The following is an 8,842-nucleotide window of genomic DNA, read 5'->3' as shown; positions in this document are numbered from 1 at the left end:
CGCTTGTATTAGAATGTCGTCCAAGTATGGTACTACTGCAATGCCCCTCGGTCTTAGGACCGCTAGAAGGGACCCGAGTACCTTTGTGAAAATCCTTGGAGCAGTGGCTAATCCGAATGGGAGGGCCACAAACTGGTAATGTTTGTCCAGAAAGGCGAACCTTAGGAACTGATGATGTTCTTTGTGGATAGGAATATGTAGGTACGCATCCTTTAGATCCTAGGTAGTCATAAATTGACCTTCCTGGATAGTGGGTAGAATCGTTCGAATGGTTTCCATTTTGAACGATGGTACCCTGAGAAATTTGTTTAGGATATTTAAATCCAGAATTGGTCTGAAGGTTCCCTCTTTTTTGGGAACTACGAACAGATTTGAGTAAAAACAGAATTTATGTTTACCTGATAAATTTCTTTCTCCAACGGTGTGTCCGGTCCACGGCGTCATCCTTACTTGTGGGATATTCTCTTCCCCAACAGGAAATGGCAAAGAGCCCAGCAAAGCTGGTCACATGATCCCTCCTAGGCTCCGCCTACCCCAGTCATTCGACCGACGTTAAGGAGGAATATTTGCATAGGAGAAACCATATGGTACCGTGGTGACTGTAGTTAAAGAAAATAAAATATCAGACCTGATTAAAAAACCAGGGCGGGCCGTGGACCGGACACACCGTTGGAGAAAGAAATTTATCAGGTAAACATAAATTCTGTTTTCTCCAACATAGGTGTGTCCGGTCCACGGCGTCATCCTTACTTGTGGGAACCAATACCAAAGCTTTAGGACACGGATGAAGGGAGGGAGCAAATCAGGTCACCTAAATGGAAGGCACCACGGCTTGCAAAACCTTTCTCCCAAAAATAGCCTCAGAAGAAGCAAAAGTATCAAACTTGTAAAATTTGGTAAAAGTGTGCAGTGAAGACCAAGTCGCTGCCCTACATATCTGATCCACAGAAGCCTCGTTCTTGAAGGCCCAAGTGGAAGCCACAGCCCTAGTGGAATGAGCTGTGATTCTTTCGGGAGGCTGCCGTCCGGCAGTCTCGTAAGCCAATCTGATGATGCTTTTAATCCAAAAAGAGAGAGAGGTAGAAGTTGCTTTTTGACCTCTCCTTTTACCTGAATAAACAACAAACAAGGAAGATGTTTGTCTAAAATCCTTTGTAGCATCTAAATAGAATTTTAGAGCGCGAACAACATCCAAATTGTGCAACAAACGTTCCTTCTTTGAAACTGGTTTCGGACACAGAGAAGGTACGATAATCTCCTGGTTAATGTTTTTGTTAGAAACAACTTTAGGAAGAAAACCAGGTTTAGTACGTAAAACCACCTTATCTGCATGGAACACCAGATAAGGAGGAGAACACTGCAGAGCAGATAATTCTGAGACTCTTCTAGCAGAAGAAATCGCAACTAAAAACAAAACTTTCCAAGATAATAACTTAATATCAACGGAATGCAAGGGTTCAAACGGAACCCCCTGAAGAACTGAAAGAACTAAATTGAGACTCCAAGGAGGAGTCAAAGGTTTGTAAACAGGCTTGATTCTAACCAGAGCCTGAACAAAGGCTTGAACATCTGGCACAGCTGCCAGCTTTTTGTGAAGTAATACCGACAAGGCAGAAATCTGTCCCTTCAGGGAACTTGCAGATAATCCTTTTTCCAATCCTTCTTGAAGAAAGGATAGAATCCTAGGAATCTTAACCTTGTCCCAAGGGAATCCTTTAGATTCACACCAACAGATATATTTTTTCCAAATTTTGTGGTAAATCTTTCTAGTCACAGGCTTTCTGGCCTGAACAAGAGTATCGATAACAGAATCTGAGAATCCTCGCTTCGATAAAATCAAGCGTTCAATCTCCAAGCAGTCAGCTGGAGTGAAACCAGATTCGGATGTTCGAACGGACCCTGAACAAGAAGGTCTCGTCTCAAAGGTAGCTTCCAAGGTGGAGCCGATAACATATTCACCAGATCTGCATACCAAGTCCTGCGTGGCCACGCAGGAGCTATCAAGATCACCGACGCCCTCTCCTGCTTGATCCTGGCTATCAGCCTGGGGATGAGAGGAAATGGCGGGAACACATAAGCTAGTTTGAAGGTCCAAGGTGCTACTAGTGCATCCACTAGAGCCGCCTTGGGATCCCTGGATCTGGCCCCGTAGCAAGGAACTTTGAAGTTCTGACGAGAGGCCATCAGATCCATGTCTGGAATGCCCCACAGGTGAGTGACTTGGGCAAAGATTTCCGGATGGAGTTCCCACTCCCCCGGATGCAATGTCTGCCGACTCAGAAAATCCGCTTCCCAATTTTCCACTCCTGGGATGTGGATAGCAGACAGGTGGCAGGAGTGAGACTCCGCCCAAAGAATAATTTTGGTTACTTCTTCCATCGCTAGGGAACTCCTTGTTCCCCCCTGATGGTTGATGTACGCAACAGTTGTCATGTTGTCTGATTGAAACCGTATGAACTTGGTCCTCGCAAGCTGAGGCCAGGCCTTGAGAGCATTGAATATCGCTCTCAGTTCCAGAATATTTATCGGTAGAAGAGATTCTTCCCGAGACCAAAGACCCTGAGCTTTCAGGGATCCCCAGACCGCGCCCCAGCCTATCAGACTGGCGTCGGTCGTGACAATGACCCACTCTGGTCTGTGGAACGTCATCCCTTGAGACAGATTGTCCAGGGACAGCCACCAACGGAGTGAGTCTCTGGTCCTCTGATTTACTTGTATCTTCGGAGACAAGTCTGTATAGTCCCCATTCCACTGACTGAGCATGCACAGTTGTAATGGTCTTAGATGAATGCGCGCAAAAGGAACTATGTCCATCGCCGCCACCATCAACCCGATCACTTCCATGCACTGAGCTATGGAAGGAAGAGGAACGGAATGAAGTATCCGACAAGAGTCCAGAAGCTTTGTTTTTCTGGCCTCTGTTAGAAAGATCCTCATTTCTAAGGAGTCTATAATTGTTCCCAAGAAGGGAACCCTTGTTGACGGGGATAGAGAACTCTTTTCCACGTTCACTTTCCAGCCGTGAGATCTGAGAAAGGCCAGGACAATGTCCGTGTGAGCCTTTGCTTGAGGAAGGGACGACGCTTGAATCAGAATGTCGTCCAGGTAAGGTACCACTGCAATGCCCCTTGGTCTTAGCACCGCTAGAAGGGACCCTAGTACCTTTGTGAAAATCCTTGGAGCAGTGGCTAATCCGAAAGGAAGCGCCACGAACTGGTAATGTTTGTCCAGGAATGCGAACCTTAGGAACCGATGATGTTCCTTGTGGATAGGAATATGTAGATACGCATCCTTTAAATCCACCGTGGTCATGAATTGACCCTCCTGGATGGAAGGAAGAATAGTTCGAATGGTTTCCATCTTGAAGGATGGAACCTTGAGAAACTTGTTTAAGATCTTGAGATCTAAGATTGGTCTGAACGTTCCCTCTTTTTTGGGAACTATGAACAGATTGGAGTAGAACCCCATCCCTTGTTCTCCTAATGGAACAGGATGAATCACTCCCATTTTTAACAGGTCTTCTACACAATGTAAGAACGCCTGTCTTTTTATGTGGTCTGAAGACAACTGAGACCTGTGGAACCTTCCCCTTGGGGGAAGTCCCTTGAATTCCAGAAGATAACCCTGGGAGACTATTTCTAGCGCCCAAGGATCCAGAACATCTCTTGCCCAAGCCTGAGCGAAGAGAGAGAGTCTGCCCCCCACCAGATCCGGTCCCGGATCGGGGGCCAATATTTCATGCTGTCTTGGTAGCATTGGCAGGTTTCTTGGCCTGCTTTCCCTTGTTCCAGCCTTGCATTGGTCTCCAAGCTGGCTTGGCTTGAGAAGTATTACCCTCTTGCTTAGAGGACGTAGCACCTTGGGCTGGTCCGTTTTTACGAAAGGGACGAAAATTAGGTCTATTTTTCGCCTTGAAAGGCCGATCCTGAGGAAGGGCGTGGCCCTTACCCCCGGTGATATCCGAGATAATCTCTTTCAAGTCAGGGCCAAACAGCGTTTTCCCCTTGAAAGGAATGTTTAGTAGCTTGTTCTTGGAAGACGCGTCAGCCGACCAAGATTTCAACCAAAGCGCTCTGCGCGCCACAATAGCAAACCCAGAATTCTTAGCCGCTAACCTAGCCAATTGCAAAGTGGCGTCTAGGGTGAAAGAATTAGCCAATTTGAGAGCATTGATTCTGTCCATAATCTCCTCATAAGGAGGAGAATCACTATCGAGCGCCTTTATCAGCTCATCAAACCAGAAGCATGCGGCTGTAGTGACAGGGACAATGCATGAAATTGGTTGTAGAAGGTAACCCTGCTGAACAAACATCTTTTTAAGCAAACCTTCTAATTTTTTATCCATAGGATCTTTGAAAGCGCAACTATCCTCTATGGGTATAGTGGTGCGTTTGTTTAAAGTAGAAACCGCTCCCTCGACCTTGGGGACTGTCTGCCATAAGTCCTTTCTAGGGTCGACCATAGGAAACAATTTTTTAAATATGGGGGGAGGGACGAAAGGAATACCGGGCCTTTCCCATTCTTTATTAACAATGTCCGCCACCCGCTTGGGTATAGGAAAAGCTTCTGGGAGCTCCGGCACCTCTAGGAACTTGTCCATTTTACATAGTTTCTCTGGGATGACCAACTTTTCACAATCATCCAGAGTGGATAATACCTCCTTAAGCAGAATGCGGAGATGTTCCAACTTAAATTTGAATGCAATTACATCAGGTTCAGCCTGTTGAGAAATGTTCCCTGAATCAGTAATTTCTCCCTCAGACAAAACCTCCCTGGCCCCTTCAGATTGAGTTAGGGGTCCTTCAGAGATATTAATATCAGCATCGTCATGCTCTTCAGTAACTAAAACAGAGCAGCCACGCTTACGCTGACAAGGGTGCATTTTGGCTAAAATGTTTTTGACAGAATTATCCATTACAGCCGTTAATTGTTGCATAGTAAGGAGAATTGGCGCGCTAGATGTACTAGGGGCCTCCTGAGTGGGCAAGACTCGTGTAGACGAAGGAGGGAATGATGCAGTACCATGCTTACTCCCCTCACTTGAGGAATCATCTTGGGCATCATTGTCATTATCACATAAATCACATTTATTTAAATGAACAGGAATTCTGGCTTCCCCACATTCAGAACACAGTCTATCTGGTAGTTCAGACATGTTAAACAGGCATAAACTTGATAATAAAGTACAAAAAACGTTTTAAAGTAAAACCGTTACTGTCACTTTAAATTTTAAACTGAACACACTTTATTACTGCAATTGCGAAAAAACATGAAGGAATTGTACAAAATTCACCAAATTTTCACCACAGTGTCTTAAAGCCTTAAAAGTATTGCACACCAAATTTGGAAGCTTTAACCCTTAAAATAACGGAACCGGAGCCGTTTTAACACTTTAACCCCTTTACAGTCCCTGGTATCTGCTTTGCTGAGACCCAACCAAACCCAAGGGGAATACGATACCAAATGACGCCTTCAGAAAGACTTTTGTAAGTATCAGAGCTCCTCTCACATGCGACTGCATGCCATGCCTCTCAAAAACAAGTGCGCCACACCGGCGCGAAAATGAGGCTCTGCTTATGCTTTGGGAAAGCCCCAGAGAAATAAGGTGTCTCATACAGTGCCTGCCGACATTATAATATCATCTAATATAAATATACCCAGATAAAATGATTCCTCAAGGCTAAATAGGTTTTAATACTGAATCGATTTAGCCCATAAAAGTCTACAATCATAATAAGCCCTTGTAAAGCCCTTATTTAACATCGTAATAAACATGGCTTACCGGATCCCATAGGGAAAAATGACAGCTTCCAGCATTACATCGTCTTGTTAGAATGTGTCATACCTCAAGCAGCAAGAGACTGCACACTGTTCCCCCAACTGAAGTTAATTGCTCTCAACAGTCCTGTGTGGAACAGCCATGGATTTTAGTTACGGTGCTAAAATCATTTTCCTCATACAAACAGAAATCTTCATCTCTTTTCTGTTTCTGAGTAAATAGTACATACCAGCACTATTTAAAAATAACAAACTCTTGATTGAATAATAAAAACTACAGTTAAACACTAAAAAACTCTAAGCCATCTCCGTGGAGATGTTGCCTGTACAACGGCAAAGAGAATGACTGGGGTAGGCGGAGCCTAGGAGGGATCATGTGACCAGCTTTGCTGGGCTCTTTGCCATTTCCTGTTGGGGAAGAGAATATCCCACAAGTAAGGATGACGCCGTGGACCGGACACACCTATGTTGGAGAAATCCCATTCCTTGTTCCGTCATTGGAACTGGGTGTATCACTCCCATCTTTAACAGGTCTTCTACACAATGTAAGAACACCTGTCTCTTTATTTGGTTTGAGGATAAGTGAGACATGTGGAACCTTCCCCTTGGGGGTAGTTCCTTGAATTCCAGAAGATAACCCTGAGAAACTATTTCTAGCGCCCAGGGATCCTGAACATCTCTTGCCCAAGCCTGAGCAAAGAGAGAGAGTCTGCCCCCCACTAGACCCGGTCCCGGATCGGGGGCTACTCCTTCATGCTGTTTTGTTAGCGGTAGCAGGCTTCTTGGTCTGCTTACCCTTGTTCCAGCCTTGCATCGGTTTCCAGGCTGGCTTGGACTGTGAGGCATTACCCTCTTGCTTAGAGGATGCAGAATTAGAGGCCGGTCCGTTCCTGAAATTACGAAAGGAACGAATATTAGACTTATTCTTGGCCTTGAAAGGCCTATCTTGTGGAAGGGCGTGGCCCTTTCTCCCAGTGATGTCTGAGATAATCTCTTTCAATTCTGGTCCAAAGAGAGTTTTACCCTTGAAGGGGATGTTAAGCAATTTTGTCTTGGATGATACATCCGCTGACCAAGACTTTAGCCAAAGCGCTCTGCGCGCCACAATTGCAAACCCTGAATTTTTCGCCGCTAATCTAGCTAATTGCAAAGCGGCATCTACAATAAAAGAGTTAGCCAACTTAAGTGCGTGAACTCTGTCCATAACCTCCTCATATGGAGTCTCTCTACTGAGCGACTTTTCTAGTTCCTCGAACCAGAACCACGCTGCTGTAGTGACAGGAACAATTCACGAAATGGGTTGTAGAAGGTAACCTTGCTGTACAAAAATCTTTTTAAGCAAACCCTCCAATTTTTTATCCATAGGATCTTTGAAAGCACAACTATCCTCAATAGGAATAGTAGTGCGCTTGTTTAGAGTAGAAACTGCCCCCTCGACCTTAGGGACTGTCTGCCATAAGTCCTTTCTTGGGTCGACCATAGGAAATAATTTCTTAAATATAGGAGGGGGAACAAAAGGTATGCCGGGCTTCTCCCACTCCTTATTCACTATGTCCGCCACCCGCTAGGGTATAGGAAAAGCGTCGGGGTGCACCGGAACCTCTAGGAACTTGTCCATCTTGCATAATTTTTCTGGAATGACCAAGTTGTCACAATCATCCAGAGTAGATAACACCTCCTTAAGTAGTGCACGGAGATGTTCTAATTTAAATTTAAATGTCACAACATCAGGTTCAGCCTGTTGAGAATTTTTTTCTGAATCTGAAATTTCCCCATCTGACAAAACCTCCCTCATGGCCCCTTCAGATTGGTGTGAGGGTATGACAGAACCATTATCATCAGCGCCCTCCTGCTCTTCAGTGTTTAAAACAGAGCAATCGCGCTTTCTCTGATATGCAGGCATTTTGGATAAAATATTAGCTATGGAGTTATCCATTACAGCCGTCAATTGTTGCATGGTAATAAGCATTGGCGCGCTAGAAGTACTAGGGGCCTCCTGCGTGGCAAAACTGGCGTAGACACAGAAGGAGATGATGTACAACTATGTCTACTCCCTTCATCTGATCAATCATCTTGGGCAACTTTACTAACTGTGGCAGTACTGTCCTTACTTTGTTTGGACGCTATGGCACAATTATCACACAATTTTGAAGGGGGAGACACATTGGCTTTCATACATAAAGAACATAGCTTATCTGAAGGCACAGACATGTTAAACAGGCTTAAACTTGTCAATAAAGCACAAAAACCGTTTTAAAACAAAACCGTTACTGTCTCTTTAAATTTTAAACAGAGCACACTTTATTACTGAATATGTGAAAAAATATGAAGGAATTGTTCAAAATTTACCAAAATTTCACCACAGTGTCTTAAAGCATTAAAAGTATTGCACACCAATTTTCAGAGCTTTAACCCTTAAAATAACGAAACCGGAACCGGTTACAGATTTAACCCCTATACAGTACCAGCTACAGCCTTTGCTGTGACTTGACCAAGCCCAGAGGGGAATACGATACCAAATGACGCCTTCTAAGAACTTTTCCAAACACTTTCAGGTCCTCACACATGCATCTGCATGTCTTGCTCTCAAAAACAACTGCGCAGTAATGGCGCGAAAATGAGGCTCAGCCTACAAATGGGAAGGCCCTTCCTGACTGGAAAAGGTGTCTAACAAAGTGCCTGACGTTAAAAAACGTTCCCCAAGTTTATAAGTGTGAATTATCAGCATAAACATGTATAAAATGTCCAAATAAAGCAATCGATTTAGCCCATAAAAGTGTCTACCAGTTTTATAGCCCATATTAAGCCCTTTATTCTGTTTGAGACTAAGAAAATGGCTTACCGGTCCCCATGAGGGGAAATGACAGCCTTCCAGCATTACACAGTCTTGTTAGAAATATGGCTAGTCATACCTTAAGCAGAAAAGTCTGCTAACTGTTTCCCCCAACTGAAGTTACTTCATCTCAACAGTCCTATGTGGAAACAGCAATCGATTTTAGTTACTGTCTGCTAAAATCATCTTCCTCTCACAAACAGAAATCTTCATCTTTTTCTGTTTCAGAGT

The sequence above is a fragment of the Bombina bombina genome, chromosome 7 (genome assembly GCF_027579735.1).
Source record: "Bombina bombina isolate aBomBom1 chromosome 7, aBomBom1.pri, whole genome shotgun sequence".
NCBI lineage: Eukaryota > Metazoa > Chordata > Amphibia > Anura > Bombinatoridae > Bombina > Bombina bombina.
This window is presented reverse-complemented; position numbering follows the sequence as displayed.